At 40.3% G+C, this 24,283-nt stretch overlaps 1 long non-coding RNA gene and 1 other non-coding gene across 3 annotated transcripts; one reads left to right on the top strand and one right to left on the bottom strand.

The window, feature by feature from the left end:
* Positions 1-732: 732 nt before the first annotated feature.
* On the top strand, positions 733-23,840 carry LOC129859422 (uncharacterized). Of its 2 annotated transcripts, none has more exons than XR_008760158.1 (5): positions 733-979; positions 1,709-1,813; positions 4,307-4,380; positions 18,468-18,655; positions 22,924-23,840. It is a non-coding gene; the product is annotated as an uncharacterized LOC129859422 (long non-coding RNA). The 2 variants fall into 2 exon arrangements; XR_008760157.1 differs by having other exon boundaries at positions 734-979; positions 1,727-1,813.
* LOC129860228 (U1 spliceosomal RNA) lies at positions 14,038-14,197 on the bottom strand. The gene has a single exon (XR_008760326.1). It is a non-coding gene; the product is annotated as a U1 spliceosomal RNA (small nuclear RNA).
* Positions 23,841-24,283: the final 443 nt, after the last annotated feature.

The following is a 24,283-nucleotide window of genomic DNA, read 5'->3' as shown; positions in this document are numbered from 1 at the left end:
CTGAGTGTATTTATTTGAGATGAAATATGTGATCTATCTGTCCCACAATCCAAAGTAATAAAGTTGATAAACTACACTATCAAAGTAATAACACCAATTATTTTATTACATTTAAGTTTGACTATATTTAACTGCTTGGCTTAAGTAAAACATTTTAAACTTCTTCCACTACCCCAAAAATATGTGTTAAGAGTTAAAGCAAGTTTCACCAATTTTTCTTCATGGTCAATTACCGGTCAATTACCATATATGGTCAAGATGTCGGGACGCACCCTATTGGGATTGTCAAGAATAAAAATGTTACATTTCATGATAAACTGTAGCCTCTGTGAAAGGATGTTACATAATTGATAACTGTCTGTCTGCTGGTATTTTGCTCAGTTATTGCATGTAAAATGTGCATTACATACAGTCAAATAATTACTTCAATTGTGCATTAATTCAGTTGAGGATTCATCCAGAATAGGTGCACTACACTAACATATCCACAATGCACTTTATTTCACAATAGATGGGCAAGTCAAGTGTTTTGACAGTTCTCCCAATTCTATTTTCAAGTTCAAGCTTGACACAGTTAAACGTAGCCCAGCCTAATGATTCATTTCAACCCTAGCATTCGAGCACGAGGGCTATCATTATGGCCTTAGTCATTGGATGCCAGGTTCAGATTCACAATGCCATTGGCTCTTTGGCTGTCAGTCTGAAGTGTTGCTCATTTTTTTGCGCGGGTCGTGCACGCGCAACACAGACAGGCACGTAACTGTTTTGAGACTGTCTGGAGTCTGTCTGAAACTGAACAAATTGGAGATGGAGTTTTAAGTCTCCATCTAAATTGATAAGAAATAATGAATTCAACATGGGAATTTACAATCACTCAACAACGCTAGCGATTGAATTACCGCGCAATATAAATCAATATTTAGGCTGACGCTTTGAAAGTTTTTTCAATGTTTATCATCAGACAATTCATTATTTACAGGTAAGACAACCAACCGTCTGTAGAGCGCGATAGGCTACTATTTTATACAAGCTTACTAAATAAATGCTATCGTTCATTGCTGTTAAAATTAATATGTTATGATAAAGAATCGGAAATGTGTTTTTATATAAAAAAATAATCAACAGACATCACATGCTGTTAAATTGACTTCATTGCTGTATATAACGCATGCCTTATGTGATGTGAATTATGCACTGCCAAACAGACAACAACAGCATTGTTGCTTTTGAGGAAATATGCATCCCTCATTCTTCGTCCTGTTGCCTACTTTGTGAAGATGCGCAGGTGACGCACCTTTGCTCACGTGAATACCTATTAACCATTTGAGCGCCTCACAAGAGAGTGCCTCTTACTTGTTCAGCATTTTCAGAGCTACAGGATGATGGCCCTTTTTAAATGTTACACGAGTAACAGTGTGTTATGCCGAGTTCATGTGGTAGTCGGAGCTAGGAAACTCGGAAATGTCCGACTTGCTAACTGGTTAACGTGGCACGTGTATGACTACAACCATTTAGCAAGTCGAACATCTCAAAGTTCCGACAAGCACTTGAACGTTGGATACATGTTACTCCCAAATATTTGTAATTTGTTGATGGATTACGACATTGTTTTACAACAACATTGTAGGCTAAATTAGGAAATTGAATTGATGTAGTGTAGCTGCACTGCGCGTGTGGTAAATACCACGCCATTGTTGGCATGTGCTAGTGTGCTCTTAACCCGCAGGTATCATCTTCTTTCGTCCTGACAAAAAGCCTATTTGCCCGAAGTTTAAGCCTAATGGAGCGTTTCAATGGAGCAGTTATTTGAAAGGTTAGTTCTGGTTGAAAAAGTAAATTACAAGTAAATGATGATAAGTAAATTACTGAGGTATTGTACAATTGGCGTCTACCTGTTAAGGTAAGGCAGGATAGCGCATGAGATGGCCCATAACCCAACAAGTACATTCTAAGCTACCAATTGCCAAACGAGCTCTTAGTCATGAAAATTGGATGTTGGAACTGTGTCAAAACACGAGTAACAGGTAGCAGTTTTCTTTGTTCACACAATCAATGTGGGCCTATAGCCCACAAATTGTTACTTCAGGTAAGGCAATATAGCCCTGAAGATGAACCAAAACGTGATTTGTGTCAGCCATTAGGTTTATTAGCCTATGTTTATTAGCTGTAGTCTTCTGTACCTGTCTAAGGTGGTTTCCTGCCATCTCTTGCCAATCACTGAATTTGGTATAGGACACTATAATTACTGTTAAGTTTTTGTTGAAGAAGCCATTTTAATTGACTGTGTTTAAAAAAATGAAATTGTGTAGCCTGAAACATTTACATAATTCATCGATTTTTCCATTGCATGCACAATAAGATTCTACAAATTTGACATTTTAGATAAGAAGGTGCTCTTCAGCGGGTATATCCACATTTTTTGTTGCCTCGGTCAGAGATTCTACTTTGCATGTGAAATAGACACCTTTGCTTTGTCATTGTAGCTGTCTAAAGAAACAGTAGTCACATGACTTGGAAGCTACCCTCCCACCCGCCTCTGGTTTGACAGGACAAGATGGCGGCTGCTGAAATCTCAAAGCATTGTTATTTTCTATCGCCTATTGATTCTTTGGCTATTTGATGAATGTAATGAGACAAACCTTGGACAGAATACTTGAACACAGTGCGGTTATCTGCGATAGATCAGAGAAAGCATAGATGTTTTTGTTGTTGCTGAATGTAAAGTGAGCATTCATTGCACCAAAACCCCCTTTTTTGTTTCTTTGATAATATAAAAAGAATTCTGGACACTGTTAGTCTCTTTTTCCCACATCAACCCTGTTGTTCATATGCACACATGATATGGACTATCCCACTGTCTGGTTTTGTTTATCTATCAGCAAAAATATCCATAGTATTCAGTCTTACGCCCCTCGTCGTCACAGTTGAGGGTAGTGACAGAGTTCCGAAAATGAGCAGGGCAGCCTGGAACTTTGAGATCTTATAGGCACAGCCATCAGCATTTTGCTCATGGCACATAGTGGCTCATGGCATTATGGTTTGACATAATAACTTATGCAAGTGATAGACATGTCTTTGATGCTGATTCTGATGTAACAAATGGGGTTAATGGACACAAGATTTCTTAGCCTACATTTAACGTGTGGTTTTGTACACTTTTTACTTTATTATCAGAAGGAGTTGTAATGACAAGTTAATGGTGTACAGTATACCTCTAAAGAGAGATCGTAATAGACGCAAGGCCTCTTTGGGTGCTGTTAAACACCCATCAGGGTGCAGTCTGACTGTAATCGCTGGCTCTGTGATGTTTATCTGTGAGTCTTATCAGTGACCGGCCTGGACAGATCACTTAATGATCATCGGCTGAGTCTTAAAGCAACTGTCTCGAGTTTATATTAATCTATAACCTAATTAATATGACCTATAATTACAATATGAGTGAAAAAGTTTTCCTTCCAAAAAATGGTAATTAAAAAAGAAGCCTTTCTGTGTTTGAATGGCTTGGGCGTGCCCCAACGACAGAATAGTGTGGGCGTATACCGGTCATTAAAGATATTAATGCTAGTAGACCGCTGATTGGCCATTTCATTTCACTATCCTCTGTGAGGAAATAGCAAGCATTTTCAAAACGGTCTGTTTGAGATACAAGTTTGAGGTGGAGTTTTTGAAGTGTTTCTTTCCCCCGCCAATGTATGCTTTGGCCACATACGAGTATAGGATGAGTCAATAACGTGATTTGGGTATGAATTAACAGAATATGAACTTTTAAAAGTGAGATTTTCACAGGACAGATACGTTAATGGTTTTTGAGTGGTTTAAGATTATGTTTCAATGTAGACTTACTTGGGAAGTTTTATCTTTGCAGGTTTGTCCCCAATCTGACCTGAAATGGTTGACATGTACAATATTCCAATTGCAATTAGAGAGGGAGAAAAACATTGCATGCTCATGGTGATGGTCTGTCAGTAAGCATGTTCATGACGGTCCAATGGACCTGGTTTAAATTAAAAAACCACACAATTTGTGTACGATGACATTGTAACAAAATCGGCTTCCTTTGGGAAACCTGCTATGCTCATCAACATATATTTGAAATACATTTTAAGTACATTTTTCACAAACACTTTACTGAAAGCAGACAGGTACAATGGATTATAATGCAATTATAATGATTAAGAACATTTCAGTTACACTTAAAATAGACTCTGTCCTTAATTTCATGTCTTTAATCCTATGTCAAGCATAGGTTATTTGTTTGTTTTTCACATTAGCAGCATATTAAAATGTTTGTTGTCTTTGTTTACAGAAGGCCCTTATGACATCTTGAACCCTGTACATAAACCCCATGTCTGTGGTGAGGACACTGTTCCATGGCTGATGGTAAGAATATTGTTGACCTGTTCGCTAAAGCACATTTGGGTATGTTGCAAGGAGAAAATAGTAACGCTAGGAATGCTATAAGGTGTTGGGTAAAGAGAGCAAGTGTTATTGCCTTGGGGGAGCATGACTGCTTCACAGGCTAATATTAACAGAAAATGAGTAGCAGCTTTCATTGTCAAATCTGTTGCTGAGAAATGGCACTTTGCATTCAGCTCTGCAGTCCATTCATTTTCAGCGACCACTTCTAATAAACTCAGATTGTTGATATCTTCACAAGATAATTACACAATGTGGATCTGAAATCAGATAACTTTTCACCAGAGGCTTTTAGCTGGGGAAAAAATACTGACGTATGTCTCAGAATCGTTTTACTACTCTGTTATCGGTTCCCTTTTGCTTGCCTCGCTCTAGTGGCCGCAGTCACGATTTAAATTCTAGTATCATGGAAATGCCCAGAGAGAATGTGGTTCATCTTAAAGCCATTTTTCTATTTTATTTGAACACTTTTTTTGGGGAGATCTCTGTGCTAATACATTATATTACGGTAGGTTAAATTAGGTTGTTTAATCTTTTATCAGTGCACTGCACAACAGCGACACCAGCCAATGCTGCTTTCTAAATGGCTGGTTGTTTTTCCTATCCTGACTACGTAATGACGCTGCACTCTGGAAACAGGGCGTTTCCTTTGATATTGGTGTGGCATAGTTTTTGAATCAAAGCCTTTGCTGTATTTGAAAGGGTCTCCTCGCAGTCTGCCAGAATATGGGCCCACTTGCCTCTTCCCCCATGGCTGCACAAGATCATGACTATTTGCACAGCTGTACTCTTTGCTGGTCTTAGCTGTCGAAAATTCAAGGCCAGCATCCTCCATTTTATGGTGCAGCCGAAGGGGAAAGAGTTTGCGCTGTAATGTAGCTACTGGATCAGGCTAATTGAAAATGCAGGGTTTATGATTAGGAACCAGTACAATTTCTACAAAAAAAAAACGATATGCAACTGAACAATGTTAAATCGTCAGTGAGGGAACTAATATGAACATCCTGAACATGGATTTATGTTTTTTTATCTTTATTTCATCTTTTTTTCCCCCTTCGTACAAGGTCGTTCGATTATTAGATGATGGCATTGAGACGGGTAACCATTCACTTTTTATTGGCTATCCCCAAAAGTTTTTTGTCCAAAATTGCATCGAATGTTATCATACGAATTTGTCCGTTTGTGGTTGACTGTTCTCTACAGTTAAATGATATGATTTTACATTTGATCGCGATCCAACATATCCTATGATTCAAAATTAAGTGAAACGTATAAAATATAAAACAATTAAATTAAAAGATTTCACTATATATATATTATTTTTCTTCAGTTTTCAGGTTATTTACAACAGGTTATCCCGTTGTTTTGCAATGTCTTAAAATAAACATTTAACCCCGATAAGTACAGATAGTGTGACACATGCAGACCTATATATCCTAATTTAAAAAACATACCAAATTGTGTTATCTTTAGTATCAAATATTATGCTGCTTCTATAATACATATTAAAAAAAAATGTGTTTGGTAGATTTTCAAACCAAATTATTATTTATTGTTAAGTTGAAAAATTGCAATCGAATTAGATGTACACATACACAGACCACAATATATAATATTAACTGATTATATTATTGTAAAATACGTTACTTGGCATATAATTTAATATCTTTTTGTTGTTGTTGCAATTTCCCATCGTTATTTGACTGCTTTTCAAACAAAGGTTACCCAACAATTTTTGTACTTTAATATTGTATCTTTTAGCAGTCATTTGTTGTAACACAGTGAAATATTTATTGCGACTCATCATTACTGCAAAACTCAAACGGTATATATGGGGATATGATGAGTGTACTTTTTGCAGTAAACGTAACTTTTAATGTTTCAATCAATTATTGCACTATAATTGACTAGATGTTGCATGAGGAATGAATGAACAAATCAACTCGATCCCTGAAGTGGACATTTGCAACTAAACCTTTAAAGCTATAAGACTTTGAGTTTGCAGTTTTATAGTTGCCCGCATTATCTTTGAATTACTTGTAATTACCTTTCTATATATTATTTGCCAACATGCTTTTGAACAAGCAAATCATGATCAGGCCTTTGAAAAGTAAAAAACAAAAAAAATGGTATACCAAAGAGAATCCATAAACTGTACATCTCCTTACATTTACATTTCTCTCTCTGTTCTTTGAATAGTCTGGTTCAAATTATTTCATAGTGTAAACTTAACATGTTCTCATATAGTAAAAACTGTAGCTACAAACTATTTTCTAATTGTGTGGTGTAGGTTTCTGGTACCTCTGACTTTCACGCTCTGAATGGTGGCCTTGGTTTTATGGAGGTCAACCTGTGTTTCTATACCACCTAACACAAGAATGGCTGCCAGTGACACGTTAAGCTGGCATGCTACTCCCACGCCACAACAGTAGAAAGAGGACTGTTGGTTTGTGTGCGTGTCAGGATGTGGAGGGCGGTGGTGGGGGGGAGGCTTTGAGGGTTGGTAGTGGGGTAGGAGAATCAAGCTTCGGCTTAATGTCAGGTTGTCTGCACTATAGTCCTTGATTTTTCACTGTTCGCTCAAACCTCTTGACCTTTGGGGTGAGACAAGGCAATGCCCAATACAGTTGTGTTTTGTGCATTGAGTTTTGTGCAGTCAGATTTCTGGGGCACATTTGGGTTTGGAAAACAAGGGCTGATATAACAGGCATTAGAGATAATTTGACATTGGGGGTTGTGGCTGAAGTATTTCCTCAACAACCAAAAATGTAAAGATGTCCTAAAGTTTGAAACAACTAATGACTGAGCATTAGTAAAATGTTGTACTGTACAAACAGTACAACAATAACGCAAATTCTGCTGAAAGAATAATATAACTTTATTTGGTGTTAAACTGTGCTATTATTATGAATACTCCGCGGTTTGAAGTAAGTTACGACAGGGTTGGCTGTGTTACAAAATACATGTGTATTCATTTCTAGGCAGCTGCGATAGTTGGAAGTGTGTGTTTCGATATAAGGAAATGTATTTTGAAACATAATGTAACAATCTACCATTTAGCCTCTGCTCTGCTCCCTTGGAGCTCACTTGGTAGAGCATGGCGCTCACAACGCCCGGGTTGTGGGTTCAGTTCCCACGGGGGACCGGTATGAAAATGTATGCACTGGATAAGAGCATCCGCTAAATGACTATACATGTAAAATGTAATCCATAAGTAAACGAACTTTGTTTTTACCGTTGTCTAAAGGGCTATCCATATATAGGGCTATGGGTATGAATTTAGAAAAAACACATGTCCCCTGACCTTATATTAGTATTTTCTGTGTTTTATGTCCAAATCGTCACAAAGTCACTCAAATGTACTGCATAGCTTAATTAATAAAGTTACTTTAAAGCTAGAATCCTTAGTTGCTACATCCATTTTTGGACTTTGGATTCTTAAAATAATATAATTTGTAAATGCCTCATGAGCTTAGTTCAGATGTTGTACGCCATCAGAACCCCAAATATACTCCAATGTTTGTAAACAAAGTAAATGTAAACAAACTGTGTATAGCCTCAAAACATGGTTAAAACTATAATGGCGCTATCATGGATGGTCAGGCCGTGCATCCATAGCTCTGTCTATGAATTTGAGTGGTTACATTTCTCCTGGCCCAACCCCCAGCTTTTTACCAAAACAGAGGTGGGGTGTCCGCTTTGTTATTATTTCAAATAAAGATTCTAGCTTTAAGATGACATCAAATGCCAAAAATACTCACACCAGGGATATTGTCAAAATTGCTAAAGAGTAAGCATTGGTCAAGTAAACAAAACCAAAGCAAGTATTGTGGTTTTGTCCATAGACTGCTTACATGGTAAGGAAACCAATGTATGTATTTTTGTAATTTGAGTGAACTATCCCACTTTTAAGGTCTTGATATTTAGGACACTTTCTCACACAATGTTTCTTCTGATATTACAAGGCCGGAGCCTTCACGAAATGTAAAATAATTTAACGAGACATTGAAATAATAACAAATAATATTGTGTCATGTTTGTATAGTACACATTTCACGTTACTCATGCGTTCAAGTCTGGTACGTGTGTACGTGGATCCTGGGCGAACTTCTCAGACATTAAAGCCTACCTGATGAGGATCCGCTTTCGACCTCACTAATAAATGAGAGAATTGATCAAGCCGTCTTGAAAGTTGTCTGCATGACCCCTCTGTGTGTCTGGGACAGGCAGATCTTTGATTACTGGGAGGTCATCTGCAATAGGATGGACATGTCGCTCAAAAGTCAAAGGACAAGGTTAAGACAATGATGATGCCATGCGTTTATCCGAAATAGCAAGAATGTCTTGAAGTCATTGAAGGTCCTCTTTTGACTAGTCTCTATTTGAAGTGTCGGCCTTTTATTCGGGTGGGAGGGTCTCTTTAGACGGAAAAAGATGAGCGGGACAAATAATATATGCCAATGGAAACATGGAGTAAACATCAGCTTTAAAGTACGGTTGCGACCGTGCTATTTAGTTTGAATGGTAAATAAGTGAATGGTTTGTTTCAGATGTTGACTGCGCTGCTCCGTGTGAATGCTAAGTGCTTTCCCATGTTCCACTGTTCTAGATGCAGCTGCTGGTTTTAGGATGTGCACACACAGCATGTCCTTCCCACCCAGCTGCGTAACACTGACAGCTCCAGCAATTTCCCCTGTTTTCATTTGACTGCAAATCCTTCAGCCACTGCCTTTTAAATGGGGTGTACTCATCTATAAAACTCTCCATAAGAGTAAAGAAAAAGCGGTATGGGGTGGGTGAGCAACGTCTGACTGCGACCCCTAGCCTTGAAGACTGTCCAGATTGAATAGAGAGACCTTTTGGCTGGAAACTTTTGTCCTCGGGTGGCGTCTTATGTTAAACACGTTTTGTTTTCTTACTACGAAGTGCATCACTTTCGTCGTGAGATACAGTACGACGCATTCATGCCATGTCGCTGCCATGGTAACTTTTTTCCGCACACTTTAGTGTTCTTGGGATAAATTGGCCAATGGCACAGATGGGCATGGGTTGCTTTCATGCTATTCCGTTGTTATTGTTTTGTTTATAGGAAAATCTGGAGGTGTCGGTTTTGCAGATTAATGAAATGGACTGTTTCTCTCTCTCTATAAAATTTGGTTGAACTACTTGTACTTTTTGACTGACCATTAGTCAGCTGAGTTTTTTTGAGATTACATAAAAATATCTTAAAGGAAATAAAATACAGTACATGGCCTATCACCTGCATAGTTAAGTTAGCAACCATCCTGGAGTATTCCTTCCTACGCGCTTCCTCGTATGCGTGGCACTTTTCGTTCTGCATGTGTGTTCGTATATTTTCTTAATTAGGGTCTCTCATTAGCTTCAGCTGGAATACCTGCTCTCTCTCCTAAAGCACTGTGACCTTTCGTGAATTGACGGCCAGGCAGAGCAGAGTTAGAACCAGCCTCCCCCGCCGGTTCCTCATAACTAGAGTACGATGCACCATGACTAATTAGTAAATCTCACCTCGCTCAAAGGTGGAGGAAATTCTTTATTGTACAGGGTGGGTGTTGGAGGGTAAATGCCCACCTGCTGCAAACCGTGGAAACCCACATCAGTCAAGAGACCTTTAGGGTGGATTTCATATCTCACTGAGCGCGAGCTAGCATGCCTTTGGCTTGTTTTATACATTTAACTCCACAGAAGTCAAAATGAGCAAGGGAAATGCAGACTGCACCATGTCCTTTCTCCTGTCACACAATGGTGTGGAAAGGTCAGGCCTAATGAAGTCAGAGGTTTAACCCCTGGTATTCAGTGACTGTGCGCGGGCCCCCGCACCACCTCACCCCATCAGCCATGTGGGTTAATCCCCTTTTGATGCTAATTGATAGGCAATAACACAATCCTTATCCAGGAGCTGTGTTTTGTCTTCCACAGCCCAACTCTCAGAGTGTCGGTGACACAAGGTGGTAAAGCGCTAAACCAAATGTGAAATTGATATTTTTCATGTTTGTGTGGCTTTTATTTTTATAGACACTTACAAAGTGCTCAGTGTTCAGTTTGTGTCATCCGAGGCTCTTAGCAGGGCTTACTGCCATGACCTCCAGGATCCCTCATTGATCTCAATGGTAAAGTTTGTTTTGACTTGACCTCTTTCATCTTCAACACCATCTTATGGATGGTTACACAGCTGTAAACTGTTGGCTAATTACTCACTTCAACAAAGTTTTAATGAGTTGGTTGGACTTGGAGGAATCACTTGAAAATGGAGGAAGCAGGAGTAACATATTATTCCATTCTCTGTACTATCGGTCACCTGTGGGCCTGTTACATAAGCCCTTATTTATCAAGCAATCAGAAGCTCAAATATGAGCACCAATTGAACACCATTTTCATGAAAAAAATCAAGTTTGATCAATATTAAAGGGATCTTCCGGCAGAATTATATTTTGTGTCAACTCTCAGTTGCTGTATGCAAATGTCTAGCGGTGCAAATGCAGTGTTACATGGCATTTTTGACCGAGCACTATGTTTGGGTGACTAGGGCATAATTAAAGATGGGTTTATGATCATGTCAAGTCTTGTGCATATTACAAAAAAGTCTGGTGAAGTCCAGTTTATTAATAAGGAACCGCATATCAGTAGAATACTCAAGTTTATGAGTCAAATGTGGGGTTTGTCTTTTTTTCCTCTATTTTACCCATTTTTCATAAAACATCACATTTGATCCTCTGGTTTGCCATCTGGTAGCTTTACTCTCCCCCTTTTAAGTGTTTTGCATGTTTTTCCGTGGCGCTCATTGTTAAAGACTTTGCTTACTTTCATTAACTTCAGGACTGTGGGCAAATAGTGGTGCCAAGGAAACCACACGCTATGTCTTTTGGATAGCCGTTATGCATCGGCAGCTTGCATCACACCAGGCTGCAATGGAGTTGAGCGTTTTATTTCTACTGGAAAGCTTTTATCTCTTTTTATTCGTTACTTTTAGCAGAGACTGTGCATAGCGAGAAGAAAAACAGTTTCCAGAAGCGTTTCGTCAATAGGTTTTTTAGAATGTTGTTGGAGTAAACAAAAGTGGAGTAGGTTAGACTGCCATTTCCACCAGTCTCTTCAACTAGCACAATTAAGCAGGCTGTTCCAGCAGTGTGCTCAGCAGTGTACAACAAGACACTTTGGCTGGGAAATGCCAGGTGTCGTGTCTGTTCTTGTTCATTTCACACAGTGACTCGAGTCCCTCCCTGGAACGCCATTCGCTGGTCTCCGTAGGATGGAAGTTGTTTTCAATTCGTTTGTTACCAGAAGTAATGGGCAACCATAAGACCCGATAACGTCATTTGTTGCACGGAAAAGCCTCATATGGAACAAACGCTAATTACAACTGGGACTGTGCTCATATACTCCATTTGACTGCAGACACCTACCCTCTTCATGCCACGCTCACCCATGTCATCCCAAAACGGTCGAAGTAACTGAGTCAGTCTCAGACATCCATCTGTAGATCTCACCCTTAACCCCCAGACAGACACACACACACACACACACACAATCGAGATGAAATCACAACAGCGATATCACAATGCCCTTTAGCCTTAAAGTGTCATTTGCGGAGGAACTTGTCATTCAAAGTGATTACAGTCCGGGATGAACTGACGATCATGGATTCAAAGTCTTATCGTTCAGCACACGTTTCACCCTTAAGAATGTTTCATTGGTACCTGGAGGATTATTGAACCACGTAAAGAAATCTTTGGAATATTGCTACGGTATGACATTTACATTTTGGTCATTTAGCAGACGCTCTTATCCAGAGAATAGGGGAGAACGGTTGGTCGTCACACTTTCTGCTCGCATCTGTGCTTTTTATTGACAGCACCAGTATATCACCATTTTCAATATTAGGAGAAAGGCCAATGTCTTGGGTTGAAATGGGGACCCGTTTTATCCACGTATCCTATTCCAACATGTAGTTATAAGCCATCAAACACACCTGCCCCATCGCGGGTTTGGTCGTCACACAGTATGGGGTCGGTTGTCACACAGTGTGGAGTTGGTTGTCGCTATGATTACTAGTAGCTTATTTCTTTTGTAACGGGAAGTGAAGCGATATAGCAAACAAAGTCTTAGAAATAGCCAACTCTCTTTGATCGAACGATATTCCTAACAAAATGCAGCATTTTATGTCTTTAGAATAACATCTGACATTTTGAGAAACGTTTTGTGTGTATGTGTGTGACCAAATACATGTTTTTGAGAGAGAGAAAGGCAACGAAGGGATCTCTTTACATTACAATCAACCAAACAAGTTCTACAGGCCCCAGTTTTATCCCACCTGGACTACTACCCAGTTATATGGTCAAGTGCCACAAAGAAGGACACACCGATAGGCAATTACAGTTGGCCCAGAAGAGACCAGCACGGCTGGCTCTTAACTGTACATGAAGGGCTGATATCATTAACATGCATGTCAATCTCTCCTGGCTCAAAGTAGAGGAGAGATTGACTGCACCACTACTTGTCTTCGTGAGAGGTATTGACGTGTTGAAAGCACCGATCTGTCTGTTCAAACAGCGAACATACAGCTCAAACACCCATACGTACCCCAGAAGACAAGCCACCAGGGGTCTCTTCACAGCACCCCAAGTTCAGAACAGAGGCTAAGAAACACACAGTACTATAGAGCCGTGACTACATGGAACTCTCTTCCACATCAAATAACTCAAGCGAGCAGTGAAATCAGATTAAAGAAACAGATAAAACAGCACCTCACGGCACAACACGGACTGTGAAGAGAGACATACGCAAACACAATCTAACACACGCACTCTACATACACACATTGTACAATTGTATTATTGTAATAGTGTACATTTTAAATTGTAAATTTGTAATAATATATTGTATAATTGTTTTATTTATGATGTAGGCTGTTGTTGTGTTGTGATGTAATTGTTTTATTGTAACGGTTCTCTAAATCCTCCTCCTCCTCAGACGAGGAGAGGAGAGAGGGATCTGAAGACCAATATGCAGCGAGGTATGATGACATGATTTATTGATTTAAACAAGACACGACATAGACAGAAAACGAACTATACTTGAATAACTACAAAACAACAAACGACGTAGACGCACCTGAACATAAGAACTTACGTATAACGAAGAACGCATGAAAACAGGAACAGACTACATAAACCGAACAAACAAAACCGAAACAGTCCCATGTGGCGTAACATCACACAGACACAGGAGACAACCACCCACAAACAAACAGTGTGAAAACACCTACCTTAATATGGCTCTCAATCAGAGGAAATGAAAACCACCTGCCTCTAATTGAGAGCCATATCAGGTCACCCTTAAACCAACATAGAAACAGAAAACATAGACTGCCCACCCAAACTCACGTCCTGACCAGCTAACACATACACAAACTAACAGAAAACAGGTCAGGAACGTGACATTTATTTCTGTTTGGACCCCAGGAAGAGTAGCTTGGCAGCAGCTCAAATCAAAATCAAATCAAAGTGTATTGTTCGAGGACACAGATTTGCAGATGTTATCACAGGTGTCGTGAAAATATTGTGTTTCTAGCTCCAACAGTGCAGTAATACCTAGAAATACAGTCATGGGAGAGCGTGGACACAGTCCCCCACTACCACACATTATGCAGTCGAGATTCACACATTTGGGGAATTCGCAGGGGTCAGCATGGCCGGAGTACAATGGCTAAGACTCGCCCTAGGTGAACCTCATTCTTGATCAAGGTGTCTGCCAGGTACAGTAAGTATTTAATGGGGATCCTAATGAATACTAAATACTAAATGGCACAAGCGCAAAAGAGCTTGGGGTGGATTGTGTACTGGCAGGGGCAATGTTGATAGTGACAATCAACCCTACATTCCATGTGCTCATTAAGATGCTAGTTACCACATGGTAACTAGCATCTTAATGAGGGGGATGATCCGAACTCCGAAATAGGTTTGAAATATAGCTCTCAATTTTTCTCCTTTCAACAACATAATTGTTCATGGATACTCTCATAATTCAAAGATTCACAAAGAAGATACCAATAATTCATTTTTTTTTTACTTTCACCTATGAAAAATATAAATTCCCCTCACCTCAATGTTTTGACACGCTGACATGAATTGACCAGGTGGATGAGTTCTTACACAGTGCCATTTAGATTGGGAGTAATTAGCATTGTGTCATCCAACCCGTGAGACCTCCAACCCGGGTCTCCCCTAATCTTATCATGATGCCTGATAATGATAGTTATGTAATTGCAATGTTCTCTACAATGTTCCACAAAGGCTTGATTTTGTTTCATGTCTAGTCGTAGACAACATTTGATGAGTTCTCTGGAGATCATTGCAATCTGCAAGGATTTTCAGCTTCTGAAACGATACATAGAGACCAGTTCCTGTCCAGTATCTTTTTAAAGATGGCCATCCATTCCTCCAATGGGGATACAATGGATAAAGTGTTAAGGGGCCTCTTCTCTTTCAGGATGGCTGGCCGGTTGGATCCTACACTGTACATGTCCAGAGAGACACCATTCAAATCCCTTATATTGGCCAAGAAGAGACATCGGCCTGTCATTGTTGAGAAAGGACAAGCTTTGGTAACTATCACCTTCAGATCAACCAGGTATAATTTTGCCATCAAAATAATTAACCCATTCCTTTCTACACTACAGCAATGTATTTGTCGATTCAAAGACATTCTCCAATGTTTGATTAATTAGGAATTCAAATGTGTGGTTATTAACAGATGGCTTGAGAGTGGTGCTCAACAGCCGAATTTAGATTTTTGTTGTTTTCTGTTGTTCTGCAGCAAAATCCATATTTACATAAATCCTCCAAAATGGTTAGAGCCCATCTGACAGAGCTGTACACACTGGCTTTATTTGCAAATGCAGATTGGGTCCCAATCTCTGGGCTGAATGTGTGAGGCTTTACTGTATGTTTGCTTATCTGTCCAGCCATCCCATCTATTCAAATAGCATCCCTTTAATTAAAGGGAGGCGTGGCTCGCTGGGCTTATTCTCTTCCTGGGACCCTTTCTCTTATTTTGGAGACCAGATGGCGGAGGGGCACAGAAGCTCCCCTTTTGTGCAGACAGCCCCTGTGAAAAGAGCCTCTCCTCCCTAATGTAATCAGTGGCACCGGAAGGGTCCATTCTGGGCTGTGAAAGGAGACAATTTGGTCTGGACACGTCCAGATTAGAGAAACACAGAGTTCATCTCCCGGCCCTGCCCCCTTTGACCAGGGCCCTGGCACGGAGTAGCGTCAGCTTTGATCAGTGGAGGGAGGAGGGCGACGATCCGACCTGCCTTCTTTACCCTGTACTTGGCTGCTGCTGACACCTCCTTCCGGAAAGAGCCAGGGGGGGTTGGCCTGGGGTGGTGGCCACCATGACCTGTCTAGACAGTGTCGCAGGTTGCTGTGGTGTTGCCAAGGGGAAATGATGAACTCTGACCTTAAATGCAGTTGGTTAAGAGTCACTCTGGTCATCCAAAAGGATGTTTTTTATTTGGAGGGGTTGGGGGGTGGGGAAAAAGGGCGGGGGTGTGGATGTGACCCACATAATATACAATCTTCTGGAAAGGATCACTAGCATGAATGCATGAATGCAAAAGTTTTTCTGAAGTTTCATTTTATTTGTATTTATTTCCTTTTCTGTGAACATATGTGGCGCTAACTGTTCTGAGAAGCAAACAAACATTTAGATTTAATAGGTTTGTTAGCAGATTATACCTGCTCACTTGGGGACCAAGACATGCAGATGATCTACATGGAAGCTTTTTTACAGGATGTTCAGTATTTTACAGTTGGACTTCCTCTGACATCTAATTTCATAAAGTTTTCAGTAAGTTATCTTTTTTTAATATATATATGTATGTGTGTATACATAAATAAATGTATTACTTTTGTTATGTGTAAAGTAACCCAACGTACTTGTATTCTGTTATTATAATATTTCAGTAATTTGTGACCCCCCCCCCCCCTTAACTTTATGTACAAATACAGTGTAATAAGAAGTTAAATGGGTTTTTTTAAATGTAAAAAAAAATATATATATATATATATATATATATATATATATATATTAATAGACTCAAAGGCATTGCATTGTTTTCTTACAAGTTGACTAAAAAACAGTATTACTGTTTTTGTTTTGAGGGACACGAATTGCTGTATCATTTCATGAGATATCCATTTGGTCTGTTGCCAGTTTTGACTCAGCTTAGCCACCCACTTGACAGAATTTATCAAATATTGTCAAATAATTCACTTATTACACTATGGTTTCTCGATTGAATATATAATTAATCACAAAACGTGTCTACGTAGTTTGCCGACTTTTGCTGCGCCTTGTGTAAAATAAAATCTTCTGCAACACATGCATATTTACAATGCACCTTTTTTTAAGGAAAACCCATTCATGTAGCGTTATTACCACATAGTACCACTATTTTCTCATAGTCTGTGATGACTGGCGCCTATTCACCGGCACACAGCCAGCTGCAGGAAGCAGTGGTTGTTCCTGTGGAATGGTGGGTGTAGTAATTCTTCCATCGTGGCTGCCATTGCCACCCCGCCCTCTCGCCTGCCACTCAGGACTAGCAGTAAAATGGAGTGAGCGAGACTAGAGAGCGATGCGCCCACCACTGCTGTGTGGCTGCTGTGGCACACTCCACTGAACCATAACCCTTCCCGTTCACCATACCCGAGCTTAGGGGCGCTCTATACTTCTTAAGGTGCTTTTAAACTGTGTTAAAGCACAGTAGTGTACGAAGGAGAGAGTTATTGTGTGAGTGAGTGCTTAGGGAATGAATCGTTTGCATAGGACAGCACAGGTAGAAGATACTACTGATACAGATGATGGGTAGCCTAGCCCGCCACCATTTTCTCAATGACTGTAACCACAAGAAATGGTTGACAGTGCAGGCTGTTCAGAGGCTCAATGATAGAATTGATGTCGCCTCACCATGGTAATGTGTGGCAGACCGCACAGAAGTATATTGATCTGGATTAGCGAGTAGTTTTATTTGCGAAAAATGAGTAAGGTGGCTGTTTTTGCGTTTTGTCTAGGAAGCAACCAGGGATAATCATCCCAGTGACGACACTGGTTGAAATGATGTCTTTTTAACCAGTTTTACAGTCAAAATGACGTCTTTTTAACCAGTTGTGTAGTTAAAAGGATGTCTTTTTAGCCAGCTTTGCTCACTGGGATACAGTAACCGGTACATCATGCGGTGAGGCTTATCTTCTTGCATTGGATATGTTTTTGTTATCAGCACTAGAGAGGGAGGCGAGGATGTTTTATGCACAATTTCACCAGCTCCTCTGTTTAGCATTGAAATGTCTTCCTGATGATTTATGTGTTATCTACCAAATCAATGTGGGCAAACAGAGATTTGGTTATATGATCATATCTTTTTCCGCTTACATAACACGGTTGCGCCATTTTTCTGCGGTATCATGTCTCCGACGATCCTTCACGTCACCATAGGACACTGTGTCATTTGAATTCCAGAACTGTACTGTATCGCAGAAGTAGAATGTGTTTTCGCGGTGTAGGGAGGGCAGGAAGTGGTCTGAAACATGGTAACCCTTCAAATGGGTGAATATATTTGACCTTCGGTTCATTGTGGTGATTATACACCATTGATGCCAAATTACTGTTTTACGGAATACGATAACAAACCCCATTTGCGATATTCTTATCTGTTTGCTTCTAAGTCACTATACGTATTACATGCATGTTATTTTGTTGCTCATGTGCACCAGCAACTTTAGATGTAATTCCGGGATTGTTCTTTACAATATATTGACGAACCTGAATTTTGCCTGAGAAATGAATTGTGTGATGGAGTATACAGTGCATTGCCATCCAATCTACACACAATACATAGGAAAAAATAGGTTGGATCATGCAATCGTGTTAAAATTAGGTTGGATCGTCTAAATCAAAGTTCTATTTTTAGGCACCCCTGGTAAATATGACTTTCTCACAATGTATATTTGTTTCTTTGTTTTTTTTCACAGCGTGTGAGGAGAATGGCTGTGCTCTGCACCACGAAGAAGATGTCATGCTGAGGATGGGTTTCTACACTGATGTTGTTGGTGTGATGTACTGTAGCGGTGGCTCTCTCACTTGTGTCTCTGTTGGCCATGATGCGTAACCATAGAGAGTGAGTGACAGCCTGGTCCCCACACAGCATATGGGGCCTGAGGTGAGTAGGATGTGCCCTTGGCCCTGCCTGTCTGGCTACCTTTGTTTCTCTCAGCAACACAGACACATACAGAGCCTTCAGAAATTCAAAATGGCTTCAATAAATAAAACATTCTCACCCATCTACACACAATACCCCCATAATGCCAATTGTTTGCAAATGTATTGACATTGAAATACAGAAATATCTAATTTCTCTTAGTCAATACTTTGTAGAAGGACCTTTGGCAGCGATTTACAGCTTTGAGTCGTCTTGGGTATGCACAACTGGGTTTGGGGATTTTCTCCCATTCTTCCATGCAGATTTTCTCAAGCTCTGTTAAGTTAGATGGGGAGCGGCGGTGAACAGCAATCTTCAAGTCTTTCCACAAAATTTCAATGAGATTCAAGTCTAAGCTTCGGATGGGCCACTCAAGGACTTTCACATTCTTGTTCTGAAGCCATTCCAACATTGCTTTGGCTGTATGCTTGGGGTCATTGTCCTGTTCTAAGGTCGTTTCCACTCTGAAGCAGGTTCTCATCAAGGATTTGCCTGTATTTGGCTCCATTCATTGTTCCCTCTATCGCTACCAGTCTCCCAGTCCCTGACACTGAAAAGCATTCCAATAGCATGATACTGCCACCACCATGCTTCAAGGTAGGGATGGTGTTGGACGGGTGATGAGCTGTGTTTTTATTTTTCTCCAGACATAGGGCTTTTTGCATACATTTTTGTCTCATGAGAACACAAAATATTTTTGCCTTATGCATTCAGAGTCTCACGTGCATTTTTGCAAACTCCAGGTGTGCTGTCATGTGCCTTTTTCTCAGGAGTGGCTTCCGTCTGGCCGCTCTCCCATAAAACCCAGATTGGTGAAGTATTGTAGAGATTGTTGTCCTTCTGGCAGGTTCTCCCATCTCAGCCAAGAAACTCTGTAGTTCTGTCAGATTTCATTGGGTTCTTGGTCACCTCTCTGACCAAAGTCCTACTTCCTCAGTTTAGTCGGACGGACAGCTCGTCTGAGTAGTTCTATATTTTTTTCCATTTCCCAATGACGGAGGCGACTGTGCTCTTGGAAACTTTCAACACTCTAGAAATTGTTGTATACCCTTCCCCAGATGTATGCCTCATCACAATTCTATCTCGGAGATCTACTTACTTAATGACTTTATTGTTTTGTTGCAGTATCATGTACACGTTTAAAGTGGTATTTAAAAAGAACTCCACACCAAACATCGCAAACACTGAGGGATGCAAAAGAGAATACATCTGTTTTGGGGATATAAAGAAAGAAGAAAAATGACAATGTTCGGTGTTAAAATTAAGGATTTGAATATGGTACGGAATATTGACTATGAGAAACCTACCTTCTCTCGCTGTGTAGCCCACGGTTTGGCACCATGAGAGATTGATCATGACAGTTCAGTATGGAACAAATTATGTGCCGACTCCATTTCCTATGTTCATGATCTGTGGCATGTTTGTCAGTGCTCCCAAAATGGTGGGTCAAACCCAACCGCATACTGTGGCCAATTTCTACTCGGGAACGTTGTTTGTGGGGTCAAAATATTGAATGTCTAAAAATCACAGCAACAAAGTTTGGGAACCACTGTTCTAGTATTGCTGAGTTCAGCACTTAGTTCATCAGGGGGTCTCAGATTGCTTCTGTGATAACTGCATCATGGCTGCGTTTACACAGGCAGCCCAATTCTGATCTTTTTTCCACGATTTGGTCTTTTGGCCAATCACATCATCTTTTTCAGAGCTGATCTTATTCGTCAAAAGACTAATTAGTAGTAAAAAAAAAAAAATCTGAATTGGACTGCCTGTCCAAACGAAGCCCATGACACGCGGGGTGTCAGTCTGTGCTAAAAAGGTTTATTGGTCAACTCCAAATTATAGACTAGGTGTAGAAATGACTGAAGTGTAATGAAGAATCATACAGTGCAATGAACATCCTTTCAAAGTAGTCTGTCCATACTCCTTTCATAATCTGTTATGTAAGTGAAATGTGAATAGAAACCATAACATGAAATAAATGAAAAACCACCTGCAATGCTATTGTATTTCACTGCAGCATTTATTAACATTGAACAGAAAGTTTTTATGTGGGTTATGTCATATGTGGACTCAGAATGTACTCTCAGCATTGGAGGAAAAAGCTGTTTAGGCATGAAAATTAAGGAATTGTGGGGAATTGGAGCTAATGCTTTATTGACGTTCATTTTTTACTATTTTCTCTGAGCCCTACTGCCAGTCCATCAACAATATCGTAGCATGTTTTTACTTTTGCAAGTGAATCGAATCGTCCAGCAATTGAAATGAATTATGTCTGGTATGCATCCATCAATCAATCAGCAACCTTATTTCATTGGTTAGTTTAGTCCAGGAAGTGGTTTTAACAAGTTTCTAGATTCTTAAATTCCTTGGGATATCTTCTCTTTTTTTCTTAAAAAAATGCTTCCTAAGTGGGAGAATGGGTAGGGTGGTCTACACCAGGAAGGGTCATTCGATATCCTACATGAGAAAAACAGCCAAATGGAAAGTTCCCTAAAAACGTCTAGCATTCCGATGAAAACTATCCCGTGTCTCTTTTGCCAAGGGGTCACTCAAACACAGTGTGTGAAATGAGAGTTGCCTTCTGTGCAACTTCTTAGAAGGCGTCCGCGTCTCATTGTCTGCCCAGTCAACTTCTACAGGCCCCAGTACCCTGAGTCCCATACATAAGAGATCAAGGGTTACCAAGGTGCTATTGAGAGAGAAGGGCTCAATGTGAAAGGGGACAAACTGGACCACAAAATACTAATTTCCTTTGCATGTTAGGTGCCCTGGTGGGGATTCAGACAGGGTCACTGACACAACTGCTGGAGTTGCTGTTTGTAAACGGTCCCCAGCTCTGTGCAGTGTGTGTGTGTGTGTGTGTGTGTGCGTGTGTGTGTGTGTGTGTGTGTGTGTGTGTGTGTGTGTGTGTGTGTAGCTTGATAATGCATTGAGGTGTTTACCCAAGGAAAGTTGGACCTGACTATGGTCAAGCAGTGCCAGACAGAAGTACCTCATTTAGAAAGGTAAAAGGTGCATCTGTCCACTCGGGTTCTCCCCACAATGTCCAGTCACTGAGCTCTGGCATTAACTTGTATTCTAACAAGATTAAAATATATTTGTCCTGGGGATTAGCATAGTTAGGTGCCCTTTTGCCTTCTTTTTTTTGCGGTGGTGCGGTGACACTGGGCTTTGATCTGTGTTGCGTGGCAAGGGTCCTGGCTTGGGCCTGGCCATTCGAGTGCCAAGTGTGAAATTGGCCTGATGTCATCCCCATTCTCCACCTTTTACATCTTTCACCACTTTAATTATGTTTCCGCTACAAAGCCTGGGCACCTCGAAGCAGATTCCACTCGAGCTATAGGAAGCATTTAGAAACTATGGTGAAAGGACACAGTAGGGGAGGGTGAGGGCAAAGCAGGATGGGATCCTAGGTAGGCAAGGGACATTAATACTTTTCTGTTATTTTCTTGTTATCTCCCGCTTCCTCTTTCTTGGTCTCTCTCTCTCTCTCTTCCACCTAACTACCTGTTGGTGGAGAACTTTTGAAAAGTTCTGTGAACTTTCAAAGCAATTACTTTTACTCTCCTTTTTAAAATGGTTGTTTTTGAAGTCCGCATTTTAATGCAGGCCTGCATGTTCATACAGTTGTTTCTTAAGGCAATGTGCTCCCTCAGTTAACTAACCATTCATCTCAATGGGAACCAATAATGTTTTATTTGGATAGGTAGCTCTCAAACATAGTAAAGTTATGATGGTTTCTAAAACATTTTCTATGCTTACATTTAACCTTCACACGACAAGCAATGGGTTTCGGGGCTTAGCAGTTATTTTGTTTTTTGAAGTGTGATGGGGTTTTGATGTTGGGTTTGAAACTTTGGAAATTGACGGAGGTTCCCATCGAAAAGCTGCAGAAGTGTGTGGGTGTCTGTGGACGAGAGTGAGGGAGGGAGGGAGGGAGGGAGGGGGGAAGAACGGAGGGAGGGGGGTAAAGAACAGAGGGAGGGAGGGAGGGGAAGAACAGAGAGAGGGAGAAAGAAATGGGGGAGTGAGTTTGAGTTTGTGGGTGAGAAAGTACTGTCTATTGAGAATGGGTTACTGTGGGGTGGGGTGGGGGAGGGGGGGGGGGATGAGCCACCTGCAGCCATGACAGGAGGATTTGACCTTCATTGGTCTCTCTCTTTCCTTCTCCTTCCTCTTTCTGTCTTACTCTCTTCTTCTTTCTCCTTTCCTTTCCCGCCTGGCCACAGAACCACAGACTCCTTTCAGAAGCAGTGAGGACTGACCAGTCTGCAAGCGAGACACTGGCCTTTCTCCCATCATGCCAGTCACTGACTGTTCTAGGCGTTTTGTTCAAAGACTAGTGCCACAAGTATGGAAATACAGATAAATCATTGTAACAAATGAAAGAGGGAAAAAAAGGGTTAAATGCCTGGAAATGGTCACCGTCCACCACTTGTACCACTACCTGGTGCATTTTGTTTTGAAAGTTTTGCCAACATTTACAGTTGTTGACGGATCTGTAGAGCGGAGGTATCTTTCTACACACGCAGATTATGAGAGCCCTCAGTGTAAATAACATATTTTTGTTTCTTTGAATTTAAGATGTCATTACCAATGACCTTTCACAGTTTGCTGATGATATGCCCGAATGTACTCTTTCAGATAAACATTCTACATAGTTTGTTAGATATGGAAACATGCAAATGTCATGTGACGTTTACGAGAAAAGAATCAAAACAGTATAAAGCAAGTCTGTTTAGTATTACGTTTTGCAGGCTATATGTTATTTGGGTAATTCATAGAAGCTCTGTAAGTATGTAAAACATGTTGTTGTTTTTTTATATTTAAAAACAATATCCACAGTATATGTATTGTCTTAATCAAGTATCCCCCAACAGTCCGAATGGAGGAGTAGTCCAATGGCGGTTTTGGTTATATTGTGATGATTGAACGAGTTGAAGCAGTCGTAGGCTGGGATATAAGGCCCACCTGACTAGTATAAGGAAGAATCTGGAAACATAGCAACATATATCTCAAATGATATCCAATACATTGGATCCATCTTTATTTTGTACATTTTTTTGGTCAAAGTGATGAGAAAAATATTGTTCACCATTTTGTGTAATGTTGTGATTGTCCTTCTCATAATAAAAATGAAGACGTACTCAAATGTGATGTCTTTGTTTTAAAGTTGTATGTTTGTGTCACCTTTTTATAGACTAACCTGACCTGTGTGATGACAACACAAACCTGGGAATGTAAAGCTATTGAATGAAATTCACTTTGTGATTTTTCATGCGCAAACATCACAGTTATAAGACCTACTTGGAACATAGGCCAACCTTATACCAGCTTTGTTGTGATAGTGCTATTTTATTGTAGGCCATTGTAAATTAAAAAATGTTGGGTGTCATTATTCCTTTTTATTTATCTAGTAGTCTTATTGATAAGGTAACTGTAATGTCAATGGTCTTGAGAAGGGAGTGTCAGTTTTGGGGGAGTACTAGGCCTAATAACAGCTCACCACTTAAACTAACGCACACTTCTGGGCTGGACCTAACCTCTCTGGGGTAGTAATAGTTGCAACAAATGGTGGCAAAATCCAAA

This window comes from Salvelinus fontinalis, chromosome 7 (genome assembly GCF_029448725.1).
Source record: "Salvelinus fontinalis isolate EN_2023a chromosome 7, ASM2944872v1, whole genome shotgun sequence".
NCBI classification, from domain to species: Eukaryota; Metazoa; Chordata; class Actinopteri; order Salmoniformes; family Salmonidae; genus Salvelinus; species Salvelinus fontinalis.
Note: the sequence above shows the minus strand (reverse complement) of the source record. Positions and strands in the feature narration are given on the sequence as shown.